The sequence below is a fragment of the Procambarus clarkii genome, chromosome 2 (assembly GCF_040958095.1).
Source record: "Procambarus clarkii isolate CNS0578487 chromosome 2, FALCON_Pclarkii_2.0, whole genome shotgun sequence".
NCBI lineage: Eukaryota > Metazoa > Arthropoda > Malacostraca > Decapoda > Cambaridae > Procambarus > Procambarus clarkii.
The window spans coordinates 16552277-16566359 of record NC_091151.1 but is presented as its reverse complement, the minus strand read 5'-3'; the positions used below and the strand labels follow the sequence as shown (position 1 = coordinate 16566359).

Below are 14083 nucleotides of genomic sequence, written 5' to 3'. Positions count from 1 at the left end.
ACATGGGAGGTGGTGGTGGTACTTCCAGCAAGTACATGGGTGGTTGTGGTACTCCCAGCAAGTACATGGGCGGTGTTAGTACTCCCAGCAAGTACATGGGAGGTGTTAGTACTCCCAGCAAGTACATGGGTGGTGGTGGTACTCCCTGCAAGTACATAGGAGGTGTTAGTACTCCTGGCAAGTACATGGGAGGTGTTAGTACTCCCAGCAAGTACATGAGAGGTGTTAGTACTCCCAGCAAGAACATGTGTGGTGGTGGTACTCCCTGCAAGTACATAGGAGGTGTTAGTACTCCTAGCAAGTACATGGGAGGTGTTAGTACTCCTGGCAAGTACATGGGAGGTGTTAGTACTCCTGGCAAGTACATGGGAGGTGTTAGTACTCCCTGCAAGTACATGGGAGGTGTTAGTACTCCCAGCAAGTACATGGGAGGTGTTAGTACTCCTGGCAAGTACATGGGTGGTGGTGGTACTCCCAGCAAGTACATGGGAGGTGGTGGTGGTACTTCCAGCAAGTACATGGGTGGTGGTGGTACTCCCAGCAAGTACATGGGCGGTGTTAGTACTCCCAGCAAGTACATGGGTGATGTTAGTATTCCTGGCAAGTACATAGGAGGTGTTAGTACTCCTGGCAAGTACATGGGTGGTAGTGGTACTCCCAGCAAGTACATGGGAGGTGGTGGTGGTACTTCCAGCAAGTACATGGGTGGTTGTGGTACTCCCAGCAAGTACACGGGCGGTGTTAGTACTCCCAGCAAGTACATGGGAGGTGTTAGTACTCCCAGCAAGTACATGGGTGGTGGTGGTACTCCCAGCAAGTACATAGGAGGTGTTAGTACTCCTGGCAAGTACATGGGAGGTGTTAGTACTCCCAGCAAGTACATGAGAGGTGTTAGTACTCCCAGCAAGAACATGGGTGGTGGTGGTACTCCCTGCAAGTACATAGGAGGTGTTAGTACTCCTAGCAAGTACATGGGAGGTGTTAGTACTCCTGGCAAGTACATGGGAGGTGTTAGTACTCCCAGCAAGTACATGGGGGGTGTTAGTACTCCCAGCAAGTACATGGGTGGTGGTGGTACTCCCAGCAAGTACATGGGAGGTGTTGGTACTCCCAGGAGGTACATGGGTGGTGGTGGTACTCCCAGCAAGTACATGGGAGGTGTTAGTACTCCTGGCAAGTACATGGGAGGTGTTAGTACTCCCAGCAAGTACATGAGTGGTGGTGGTACTCCCAGCAAGTACATGGGTGGTGGTGGTGGTACTCCCAGCAAGTACATGGGAGGTGTTAATACTCCCAGCAAGTATATGAGTGGTGTTGGTACTCCCGGCAAGTACATGTGAGGTGGTGGTGGTACTCCCAGCAAGTACATGGGAGGTGATGATACTCCCAGCAAGTACATGGGAGGTGGTGGTACTCCCTGCAAGTACATAGGTGAAGTTAGTACTCCCAGCAAGTACATGGGTGGTGGTGGTACTCCCTGCAAGTACATGGGAGGTGGTGGTACTCCCTGCAAGTACATGGGAGGTGGTGGTACTCCCTGCAAGTACATGGGAGGTGGTGGTACTCCCAGCAAGTACATGGGTGGAGGCACTACACAGGGTGGTGGAGGCACTAAACAGGGTTGTGGTGGAGGCACTACACAGGGTGGTAGAGGCACTACACAGGGTGGTAGAGGCACTACACAGGGTGGTGGAGGCACTACACAGGGTGGTGGAGGCACTACACAGGGTGGTAGAGGCACTACACAGGGTGGTGGAGGCACTACACAGGGTGGTGGAGGCACTACACAGGGTGGTGGAGGCACTACACAGGGTGGTGGAGGCACTACACAGGGTGGTGGAGGCACTACACAGGGTGATGGTAGAGGCACTACACAGGGTGGTGAAGGCACTACACAGGGTGGTGGAGGCACTACACAGGGTGGTGGAGGCACTACACAGGGTGATGGTGGAGGCACTACAGAGGGTGGTGGTGGAGGCACTACACAGGGTGGTGGAGGCACTACACAGGGTGGTGGAGGCACTACACAGGGTGGTGGTGGAGGCACTACACAGGGTGGTGGAGGCACTACACAGGGTGGTGGAGGCACTACACAGGGTGGTGGAGGCACTACACAGGGTGATGGTGGAGGCACCACACAGGGTGGTGGAGGCACTACACAGGGTGATGGTGGAGGCACTACAGAGGGTGGTGTGGGAGGCACTACACAGGGTGATGGTGGAGGCACTACAGAGGGTGGTGTGGGAGGCACTACACATGGTGGTGGTGGAGGCACTTCACAGGGTGTTGGTGGAGGCACTACACAGGGTGGTAGAGACACTACATAGGGTGGTGGAGGCACTACAAAGGGTGGTGGAGGCACTACACAGGGTGGGGGAGTCACTACACAGGGTGATGGTGGAGGCACTACACTGAGTGATGGTGGAGGCACTACACAGGGTGATGGTGGAGGCACTACACAGGGTGGTAGAGACACTACACAGGGTGGTGGAGGCACTACACAGGGTGGTAGAGACACTACACAGGGTGGTAGAGACACTACACAGGGTGGTGGAGGCACTACACAGGGTGGTGGAGGCACTACACTGAGTGATTGTGGAGGCACTACACAGGGTGGTGGAGGCACTACACAGGGTGGTGGAGGCACTACACAGGGTGGTAGAGGCACTACACAGGGTGGTGGAGGCACTACACCGGGTGGTGGAGGCACTACACAGGGTGGTGGAGGTACTACACAGGGTGGTGGAGGCACTACAAAGGGTGATGGAGCCACTACACAGGGTGATGGTGGAGGCACTACACAGGGTGGTGGAGGCACTACACAGGGTGATGGTGGAGGCACTACACAGGGTGGTGGAGGCACTACACAGGGTGATGGTGGAGGCACCACACAGGGTGATGGAGGCACTACACAGGGTGGTGGAGGCACTACACAGGGTGATGGTGGAGGCACTACACAGGGTGATGGTGGAGGCACTACACAGGGTGATGGTGGAGGCACTACACAGGGTGATGGTGGAGGCACTACACTGAGTGATGGTGGAGGCACTACACAGGGTGGTGGAGGCACTACACAGGGTGATGGTGGAGGCACTACACAGGGTGATGGTGAAGGCACTACACAGGGTGATGGTGGAGGCACTACACAGGGTGGTGGAGGCACTACACAGGGTGGTGGTGGAGGCACTACACAGGGTGATTGGTGGAGGCACTACACAGGGTGATGGTGGAGGCACTACACAGGGTGATGGTGGAGGCACTACACAGGGTGATGGTGGAGGCACTACACAGGGTGATGGTGGAGGCACTACACAGGGTGGTGGTAGAGGCACTACACAGGGTGATGGTGGAGGCAATACACAGGGTGGTGGAGGCACTACACAGGTTGGTGGTAGAGGCACTACACAGGGTGGGGGAGGTACTACACAGGGTGGTGGAGGCACTACACAGGGTGGTGGTAGAGGCACTACACAGGGTGGGGGAGGTACTACACAGGGTGGTGGAGGCACTACACAGGGTGGTGGTGGAGGCACTACACAGGGTGGTGGAGGCACTACACAGGGTGGTGGTGGAGGCACTACACAGGGTGGTGGTGGAGGCACTACACAGGGTGGTGGTGGAGGCACTACACAGGGTGGTGGTGGAGGCACTACACAGGGTGATGGTGGAGGCACTACACAGGGTGATAGTGGAGGCACTACACAGGGTGGTGGAGGCACTACATAGGGTGGTGGTAGAGGCACTACACAGGGTGGGGGAGGTACTACACAGGGTGGTGGAGGCACTACACAGGGTGGTGGAGGCACTACACAGGGTGATGGTGGAGGCACTACACAGGGTGGTGGTGGAGGCACTACACAGGGTGGTGGAGGCACTACACAGGGTGGTGGAGGCACTACACAGGGTGGTGGAGGCACTACACAGGGTGGTGAAGGCACTACACAGGGTGATGGTGGAGGCACTACACAGGGTGGTGGTGGAGGCACTACACAGGGTGGTGGTGGAGGCACTACACAGGGTGGTGGTGGAGACACTACACAGGGTGGTGGAGGCACTACACAGGGTAGTGGAGGCACTACACAGGGTGGTGGAGGCACTACACAGGGTGGTGGAGGCACTACACAGGGTGGTGGAGGCACTACACAGGGTGGTGGAGGCACTACACAGGGTGGTGGAGGCACTACACAGGGTGATGGAGGCACTACACAGGGTGGTGGAGGCACTACACAGGGTGGTGGAGGCACTACACAGGGTGATGGTGGAGGCACTACACAGGGTGGTAGAGGCACTACACAGGGTGGTGGAGGCACTACACAGGGTGGTAGAGGCACTACACAGGGTGGTGGAGGCACTACACAGGGTGGTGGAGGCACTACACAGGGTGGTGGAGGCACTACACAGGGTGGTAGAGGCACTACACAGGGTGGTGGTGGCACTACACAGGGTGGTGGAGGCACTACAAAGGGTGGTGGTGGCACTACACAGGGTGGTGGTGGCACTACACAGGGTGGTGGAGGCACTACACCGGGTGGTGGAGGCACTACACAGGGTGGTGGAGGTACTACACAGGGTGGTGGAGGCACTACAAAGGGTGATGGAGGCACTACACAGGGTGATGGTGGAGGCACTACACAGGGTGGTGGAGGCACTACACAGGGTGATGGTGGAGGCACTACACAGGGTGATGGAGGCACTACACAGGGTGATGGTGGAGGCACTACACAGGGTGATGGAGGCACTACACAGGGTGGTGGAGGCACTACACAGGGTGATGGTGGAGGCACTACACAGGGTGATGGTGGAGGCACTACACAGGGTGATGGTGGAGGCACTACACAGGGTGATGGTGGAGGCACTACACTGAGTGATGATGGAGGCACTACACAGGGTGGTGGAGGCACTACACAGGGTGATGGTGGAGGCACTACACAGGGTAGGGGAGGTACTACACAGGGTGGTGGAGGCACTACACAGGGTGGTGGTAGAGGCACTACACAGGGTGGGGGAGGTACTACACAGGGTGGTGGAGGCACTACACAGGGTGGTGGTGGAGGCACTACACAGGGTGGTGGAGGCACTACACAGGGTGGTGGAGGCACTACACAGGGTGGTGGTGGAGGCACTACACAGGGTGGTGGTGGAGGCACTACACAGGGTGATGGTGGAGGCACTACACAGGGTGATGGTGGAGGCACTACACAGGGTGATGGTGGAGGCACTACACAGGGTGGTGGAGGCACTATACAGGGTGGTGGTAGAGGCACTACACAGGGTGGGGGAGGTACTACACAGGGTGGTGGAGGCACTACGCAGGGTGGTGGAGGCACTACACAGGGTGATGGTGGAGGCACAACACAGGGTGGTGGTGGAGGCACTACACAGGGTGGTGGAGGCACTACACAGGGTTATGGTGGAGGCACTACACAGGGTGGTGGAGGCACTACACAGGGTGGTGGAGGCACTACACAGGGTGGTGGAGGCACTACACAGGGTGGTGAAGGCACTACACAGGGTGATGGTGGAGGCACTACACAGGGTGGTGGTGGAGGCACTACACAGGGTGGTGGTGGAGGCACTACACAGGGTGGTGGTGGAGGCACTAAACAGGGTGGTGGAGGCACTACACAGGGTGGTGGAGGCACTACACAGGGTGGTGGAGGCACTACACAGGGTGGTGGAGGCACTACACAGGGTGATGGAGGCACTACACAGGGTGATGGAGGCACTACACAGGGTGGTGGAGGCACTACACAGGGTAGTGGAGGCACTACACAGGGTGGTGGAGGCACTACACAGGGTGATGGAGGCACTACACAGGGTGGTGGAGGCACTACACAGGGTGGTGGAGGCACTACACAGGGTGATGGAGGCACTACACAGGGTGGTGGAGGCACTACACAGGGTGGTGGAGGCACTACACAGGGTGATGGTGGAGGCACTACACAGGGTGGTAGAGGCACTACACAGGGTGGTGGAGGCACTACACAGGGTGGTAGAGGCACTACACAGGGTGGTGGAGGCACTACACAGGGTGGTGGAGGCACTACACAGGGTGGTGGTGGCACTACACAGGGTGGTGGAGGCACTACACAGGGTGGTAGAGGCACTACACAGGGTGGTGGTGGCACTACACAGGGTGGTGGAGGCACTACACAGGGTGGTAGAGGCACTACACAGGGTGGTGGAGGCACTACACAGGGTGGTGGTGGAGGCACTACACAGGGTGGTGGAGGCACTACACAGGGTGATGGTGGAGGCACTACACAGGGTGGTGGAGGCACTACACAGGGTGGTGGTGGAGGCACTACACAGGGTGGTGGTGGAGGCACTACACAGGGTGGTGGAGGCACTACACAGGGTGGTGGTGGAGGCACTACACAGGGTGGTAGAGGCACTACACAGGGTGGTAGAGGCACTACACAGGGTGGTGGAGGCACTACACAGGGTGGTGGTGGAGGCACTACACAGGGTGGTAGAGGCACTACACAGGGTGGTGTAGGCACTACACAGGGTGGTGGAGGCACTACACAGGGTGATGGTGGAGGCACTACACAGCGTGGTGGAGGCACTACACAGGGTGGTGGTGGAGGCACTACACAGGGTGGTAGAGGCACTACACAGGGTGGTGTAGGCACTACACAGGGTGGTGGAGGCACTACACAGGGTGATGGTGGAGGCACTACACAGGGTGATGGTGGAGGCACTACACAGGGTGATGGTGGAGGCACTACACAGGGTGGTAGAGGCACTACACAGGGTGGTGGAGGCACTACACAGGGTGATGGTGGAGGCACTACACAGGGAGGTGGAGGCACTACACAGGGTGGTAGAGGCACTACACAGGGTGGTGGTGGAGACACTACACAGGGTGGTGGAGACACTACACAGGGTGGTGGTGGAGGCACTACACAGGGTGATGGAGGCACTACACAGGGTGGTGGAGGCACTACACAGGGTGACGGTGGAGGCACTACATAGGGTGGTGGAGGCACTACACAGGGTGGTGGAGACACTACACAGGGTGGTGGAGACACTACACAGGGTGGTGGTGGCACTACACAGGGTGATGGTGGAGGCACTACATAGGGTGGTGGAGACACTACACAGGGTGGTGGAGACACACACAGGGTGATGGAGGCACTACACAGGGTGGTGGTGGAGGCACTACACAGGGTGATGGTGGAGGCACTACACAGGGTGGTGGTGGAGGCACTACAAAGGGTGGTGGTGGAGGCACTACACAGGGTGGTGGTGGAGGCACTAAACAGGGTGGTGGAGGCACTACACAGGGTGGTGGAGGCACTACACAGGGTGGTGGAGGCACTACACAGGGTGGTGGAGGCACTACACAGGGTGATGGAGGCACTACACAGGGTGATGGAGGCACTACACAGGGTGGTGGAGGCACTACACAGGGTGGTGGAGGCACTACACAGGGTGGTGGAGGCACTACACAGGGTGATGGAGGCACTACACAGGGTGGTGGAGGCACTACACAGGGTGGTGGAGGCACTACACAGGGTGATGGAGGCACTACACAGGGTGGTGGAGGCACTACACAGGGTGGTGGAGGCACTACACAGGGTGATGGTGGAGGCACTACACAGGGTGGTAGAGGCACTACACAGGGTGGTGGAGGCACTACACAGGGTGGTAGAGGCACTACACAGGGTGGTGGAGGCACTACACAGGGTGGTGGAGGCACTACACAGGGTGGTGGTGGCACTACACAGGGTGGTGGAGGCACTACACAGGGTGGTAGAGGCACTACACAGGGTGGTGGTGGCACTACACAGGGTGGTGGAGGCACTACACAGGGTGGTAGAGGCACTACACAGGGTGGTGGAGGCACTACACAGGGTGGTGGTGGAGGCACTACACAGGGTGGTGGAGGCACTACACAGGGTGATGGTGGAGGCACTACACAGGGTGGTGGAGGCACTACACAGGGTGGTGGTGGAGGCACTACACAGGGTGGTGGTGGAGGCACTACACAGGGTGGTGGAGGCACTACACAGGGTGGTGGTGGAGGCACTACACAGAGTGGTAGAGGCACTACACAGGGTGGTGGAGGCACTACACAGGGTGATGGTGGAGGCACTACACAGGGTGGTGGAGGCACTACACAGGGTGGTGGTGGAGGCACTACACAGGGTGGTAGAGGCACTACACAGGGTGGTGGAGGCACTACACAGGGTGGTGGAGGCACTACACAGGGTGATGGTGGAGGCACTACACAGGGTGATGGTGGAGGCACTACACAGGGTGATGGTGGAGGCACTACACAGGGTGGTAGAGGCACTACACAGGGTGGTGGAGGCACTACACAGGGTGATGGTGGAGGCACTACACAGGGAGGTGGAGGCACTACACAGGGTGGTAGAGGCACTACACAGGGTGGTGGTGGAGACACTACACAGGGTGGTGGAGACACTACACAGGGTGGTGGTGGAGGCACTACACAGGGTGATGGAGGCACTACACAGGGTGGTGGAGGCACTACACAGGGTGACGGTGGAGGCACTACATAGGGTGGTGGAGGCACTACACAGGATGGTGGAGACACTACACAGGGTGGTGGAGACACTACACAGGGTGGTGGTGGCACTACACAGGGTGATGGTGGAGGCACTACATAGGGTGGTGGAGACACTACACAGGGTGGTGGAGACACACACAGGGTGATGGAGGCACTACACAGGGTGGTGGTGGAGGCACTACACAGGGTGATGGAGGCACTACACAGGGTGGTGGTGGCACTACACAGGGTGATGGTGGAGGCACTACATAGGGTGGTGGAGGCACTACACAGGGTGATGGTGGAGGCACTACACAGGGTGGTAGTGGCACTACACAGGGCGATGGTGGAGACACTACACAGGGTGGTAGAGGCACTACACAGGGTGGTGGTGGAGACACTACACAGGGTGGTGGAGACACTACACAGGGTGGTGGAGGCACTACACAGGGTGGTAGAGGCACTACACAGGGTGGTGGTGGAGGCACTACACAGGGTGGTGGAGACACTACACAGGGTGGTGGTGGAGACACTACACAGGGTGATGGAGGCACTACACAGGGTGGTGGTGGCACTACACAGGGTGACGGTGGAGGCACTACATAGGGTGGTGGAGGCACTACACAGGGTGATGGTGGAGGCACTACACAGGGTGGTGGTGGAGACACTACACAGGGTGATGGTGGAGGCACTACACAGAGTGATGGTGGAGGCTCTACACAGGGTGGTGGAGGCACTACACAGGGTGATGGGGGAGGCACTACACAGGGTGATGGTGGAGGCACTACACAGGGTGGTGGAGGCACTACACAGGGTGGTGGAGGCACTACACAGGGTTGTGGTGGCACTACAAAGGGTGGTGGAGGCACTACACAGGGTGGTAGAGGCACCTCACAGGGTGGTGGAGGCACTACACAGGGTGGTGGTGGAGGCACTACACAGGGTGGTGGTGGAGGCACTACACAGGGTGGTGGAGGCACTACACAGGGTGGTAGTGGCACTACACAGGGTGATGGTGGAGACACTACACAGGGTGATGGTGGAGGCACTACACAGGGTGATGGTGGAGGCACTACAAAGGGTGGTGGAGGCACTACACAGGGTGGTGGAGGCACTACACTGGGTGATGGTGGAGGCACTACACAGGGTGATGGTGGAGGCACTACACAGGGTGGTGGAGGCACTACACAGGGTGGTGGAGGCACTACACAGGGTGGTGAAGGCATTACACAGGGGGTGGAGGCACTACACAGGGTGGGGGAGGCACTACACAGGGTGGTGGAGGCACTACACAGGGTGGTGGAGGCACTACACAGGGTGGTGGTGGAGGCACTACACAGGGTGGGGGAGTCACTACACAGGGTGATGGTGGAGGCACTACACAGGGTGGTGGTGGAGGCACTACACAGGGTGGTGGTGGAGGCACTACACAGGGTGGTGGAGGCACTACACAGGGTGGTAGACTCACTACACAGGTTGGTGGTGGAGGCACTACACAGGGTGGTAGAGACACTACACAGGGTGGTGGAGGCACTACAAAGGGTGGTGGAGGCACTACACAGGGTGGGGGAGTCACTACACAGGGTGATGGTGGAGGCACTACACTGAGTGATGGTGGAGGCACTACACAGGGTGATGGTGGAGGCACTACACAGGGTGGTAGAGACACTACACAGGGTGGTGGAGGCACTACACAGGGTGGTAGAGACACTACACAGGGTGGTAGAGACACTACACAGGGTGGTGGAGGCACTACACAGGGTGGTGGAGGCACTACACTGAGTGATGGTGGAGGCACTACACAGGGTGGTGGAGGCACTACACAGGGTGGTGGAGGCACTACACAGGGTGGTAGAGGCACTACACAGGGTGGTGGAGGCACTACACCGGGTGGTGGAGGCACTACACAGGGTGGTGGAGGTACTACACAGGGTGGTGGAGGCACTACAAAGGGTGATGGAGGCACTACACAGGGTGATGGTGGAGGCACTACACAGGGTGGTGGAGGCACTACACAGGGTGATGGTGGAGGCACTACACAGGGTGGTGGAGGCACTACACAGGGTGATGGTGGAGGCACTACACAGGGTGATGGAGGCATTACACAGGGTGGTGGAGGCACTACACAGGGTGATGGTGGAGGCACTACACAGGGTGATGGTGGAGGCACTACACAGGGTGATGGTGGAGGCACTACACAGGGTGATGGTGGAGGCACTACACTGAGTGATGGTGGAGGCACTACACAGGGTGGTGGAGGCACTACACAGGGTGGTGGAGACACTACACAGGGTGGTGGTGGAGGCACTACACAGGGTGATGGAGGCACTACACAGGGTGGTGGAGGCACTACACAGGGTGACGGTGGAGGCACTACATAGGGTGGTGGAGGCACTACACAGGGTGGTGGAGACACTACACAGGGTGGTGGAGACACTACACAGGGTGGTGGTGGCACTACACAGGGTGATGGTGGAGGCACTACATAGGGTGGTGGAGACACTACACAGGGTGGTGGAGACACACACAGGGTGATGGAGGCACTACACAGGGTGGTGGTGGAGGCACTACACAGGGTGATGGAGGCACTACACAGGGTGGTGGTGGCACTACACAGGGTGATGGTGGAGGCACTACATAGGGTGGTGGAGGCACTACACAGGGTGATGGTGGAGGCACTACACAGGGTGGTAGTGGCACTACACAGGGCGATGGTGGAGACACTACACAGGGTGGTAAAGGCACTACACAGGGTGGTGGTGGAGACACTACACAGGGTGGTGGAGACACTACACAGGGTGGTGGAGGCACTACACAGGGTGGTAGAGGCACTACACAGGGTGGTGGTGGAGGCACTACACAGGGTGGTGGAGACACTACACAGGGTGGTGGTGGAGACACTACACAGGGTGATGGAGGCACTACACAGGGTGGTGGTGGCACTACACAGGGTGACGGTGGAGGCATTACATAGGGTGGTGGAGGCACTACACAGGGTGATGGTGGAGGCACTACACAGGGTGGTGGTGGAGACACTACACAGGGTGATGGTGGAGGCACTACAAAGAGTGATGGTGGAGGCTCTACACAGGGTGGTGGAGGCACTACACAGGGTGATGGGGGAGGCACTACACAGGGTGATGGTGGAGGCACTACACAGGGTGGTGGAGGCACTACACAGGGTGGTGGAGGCACTACACAGGGTGGTGGTGGCACTACAAAGGGTGGTGGAGGCACTACACAGGGTGGTAGAGGCACCTCACAGGGTGGTGGAGGCACTACACAGGGTGGTGGTGGAGGCACTACACAGGGTGGTGGTGGAGGCACTACACAGGGTGGTGGAGGCACTACACAGGGTGGTAGTGGCACTACACAGGGTGATGGTGGAGACACTACACAGGGTGATGGTGGAGGCACTACACAGGGTGATGGTGGAGGCACTACAAAGGGTGGTGGAGGCACTACACAGGGTGGTGGAGGCACTACACTGGGTGATGGTGGAGGCACTACACAGGGTGATGGTGGAGGCACTACACAGGGTGGTGGAGGCACTACACAGGGTGGTGGAGGCACTACACAGGGTGGTGAAGGCATTACACAGGGGGTGGAGGCACTACACAGGGTGGGGGAGGCACTACACAGGGTGGTGGAGGCACTACACAGGGTGGTGGAGGCACTACACAGGGTGGTGGTGGAGGCACTACACAGGGTGGGGGAGTCACTACACAGGGTGATGGTGGAGGCACTACACAGGGTGGTGGTGGAGGCACTACACAGGGTGGTGGTGGAGGCACTACACAGGGTGGTGGAGGCACTACACAGGGTGGTAGAGGCACTACACAGGTTGGTGGTGGAGGCACTACACAGGGTGGTAGAGACACTACACAGGGTGGTGGAGGCACTACAAAGGGTGGTGGAGGCACTACACAGGGTGGGGGAGTCACTACACAGGGTGATGGTGGAGGCACTACACTGAGTGATGGTGGAGGCACTACACAGGGTGATGGTGGAGGCACTACACAGGGTGGTAGAGACACTACACAGGGTGGTGGAGGCACTACACAGGGTGGTAGAGACACTACACAGGGTGGTAGAGACACTACACAGGGTGGTGGAGGCACTACACAGGGTGGTGGAGGCACTACACTGAGTGATGGTGGAGGCACTACACAGGGTGGTGGAGGCACTACACAGGGTGATGGAGGCACTACACAGGGTGGTAGAGGCACTACACAGGGTGGTGGAGGCAATACACCGGGTGGTGGAGGCACTACACAGGGTGGTGGAGGTACTACACAGGGTGGTGGAGGCACTACACTGGGTGATGGTGGAGGCACTACACAGGGTGATGGTGGAGGCACTACACAGGGTGGTGGAGGCACTACACTGGGTGATGGTGGAGGCACTACACAGGGTGATGGTGGAGGCACTACACAGGGTGGTGGAGGCACTACACAGGGTGGTGGAGGCACTACACAGGGTGGTGAAGGCATTACACAGGGGGTGGAGGCACTACACAGGGTGGGGGAGGCACTACACTGGGTGGTGGAGGCACTACACAGGGTGGTGGAGGCACTACACAGGGTGGTGGTGGAGGCACTACACAGGGTGGGGGAGTCACTACACAGGGTGATGGTGGAGGCACTACACAGGGTGGTGGTGGAGGCACTACACAGGGTGGTGGTGGAGGCACTACACAGGGTGGTGGAGGCACTACACAGGGTGGTAGAGGCACTACACAGGTTGGTGGTGGAGGCACTACACAGGGTGGTAGAGACACTACACAGGGTGGTGGAGGCACTACAAAGGGTGGTGGAGGCACTACACAGGGTGGGGGAGTCACTACACAGGGTGATGGTGGAGGCACTACACTGAGTGATGGTGGAGGCACTACACAGGGTGATGGTGGAGGCACTACACAGGGTGGTAGAGACACTACACAGGGTGGTGGAGGCACTACACAGGGTGGTAGAGACACTACACAGGGTGGTAGAGACACTACACAGGGTGGTGGCATCACTACACAGGGTGGTGGAGGCACTACACTGAGTGATGGTGGAGGCACTACACAGGGTGGTGGAGGCACTACACAGGGTGATGGAGGCACTACACAGGGTGGTAGAGGCACTACACAGGGTGGTGGAGGCACTACACCGGGTGGTGGAGGCACTACACAGGGTGGTGGAGGTACTACACAGGGTGGTGGAGGCACTACAAAGGGTGATGGAGGCACTACACAGGGTGATGGTGGAGGCACTACACAGGGTGGTGGAGGCACTACACAGGGTGATGGTGGAGGCACTACACAGGGTGGTGGAGGCACTACACAGGGTGATGGTGGAGGCACTACACAGGGTGATGGAGGCACTACACAGGGTGGGGGGAGGTACTACACAGGGTGGTGCAGGCACTACACTGGGTGGGGGAGGTACTACACAGGGTGGTAGTGGAGGCACTACACAGGGTGATTGGTGGAGGCACTACACAGGGTGATGGTGGAGGCACTACACAGGGTGATGGTGGAGGCACTACACAGGGTGATGGTGGAGGCACTACACAGGGTGG

At 58.6% G+C, this 14083-nt stretch overlaps 1 protein-coding gene across 1 annotated transcript in view; it reads right to left on the bottom strand.

Moving 5' to 3' along the window:
- LOC138365813 (uncharacterized) overlaps window positions 1-14083 on the bottom strand; it is a 62652-nt gene that overhangs the window by 38427 nt on the left and 10142 nt on the right. The gene's annotated exons all lie outside the window — the stretch shown is intronic.